The following is a 1,086-nucleotide window of genomic DNA, read 5'->3' as shown; positions in this document are numbered from 1 at the left end:
CCTGAACTAAGGTACCACAAACTAGAAAAGTTTGCCTACTCCTTAGTAATAGCCTCACGAAGGCTACGACCTTACTTTCAAGCTACTTACTTTCAAGCTCACACAATACGAGTCCGTACGAACCAACCCATGAAGCAAATCCTCCAAAAGACGGATGTTGCAGGAAGAATGGTTCAATGGGCAATAGAACTCTCCGAGTTTGATTTGAGATATGAAACTCGGACAGCAATTAAAGCCCAATGCCTCGCCGACTTCGTGGCGGAATACGCATCAAGAGGAAAAACCAACTACATGGGAACTCTATGTAGACGAATCCTCCAACAAAACGGGAAGCGGCGCAGGCATAATATTGGTAGATGAAAGAGGAACCCAGATAGAGGTTTCCTTAAAATTTGAATTTCCGGCTTCAAATAATCAGGCAGAATATGAAGCCTTGATCGCCGGACTAAAGTTGGCAGAAGAAGTCGGTGCTACAAAGGTAAGGATATACAGCGACTCACAGGTGGTGACCTCCCAGATAAGTGGAGAATATCAGGCAAAGGACCCAAACATGAAGAGGTACTTGGACAAAACTCTGGAACACCTCGGGCATTTTGCGGAAACCGAGGTTAAACACAAGATCCGAAGGGAAGCACAACACTACACCTTGGTAAGAAATGTCCTCTATAGAAGGAGGATATCAACGCCATTGTTAAAGTGCGTACCGACCTCAAAAACTCCCGAGGTATTGGAGGAAGTACATAGTGGGATCTGCGGAAATCATCTCGGAGCAAGGTCACTAGCCAGAAAAATAATCCGAGCTGGATTCTACTGGCCGACCTTGCAGAAAGATGCCACAGAATTTGTGAAGAAGTGTCAACCATGTCAGATACATGCGAATTTCCACGTGGCTCCACCAGAAGAGCTCATCAGTATCACTTCTCCATGGCCTTTTGTAAAATGGGGAATGGATTTGTTAGGTCCTTTTCCCCAAGCGCCAGGACAAGTCAAATACCTGATCGTGGGAATAGATTACTTCACAAAGTGGATAGAAGCAGAACCATTGGCCACCATCACCGCTCAAAGAAGTCGCAGGTTCCTCTACAA

Source organism: Arachis duranensis, chromosome 5 (genome assembly GCF_000817695.3).
Source record: "Arachis duranensis cultivar V14167 chromosome 5, aradu.V14167.gnm2.J7QH, whole genome shotgun sequence".
Classification (NCBI taxonomy): domain Eukaryota; kingdom Viridiplantae; phylum Streptophyta; class Magnoliopsida; order Fabales; family Fabaceae; genus Arachis; species Arachis duranensis.
Note: the sequence above shows the minus strand (reverse complement) of the source record.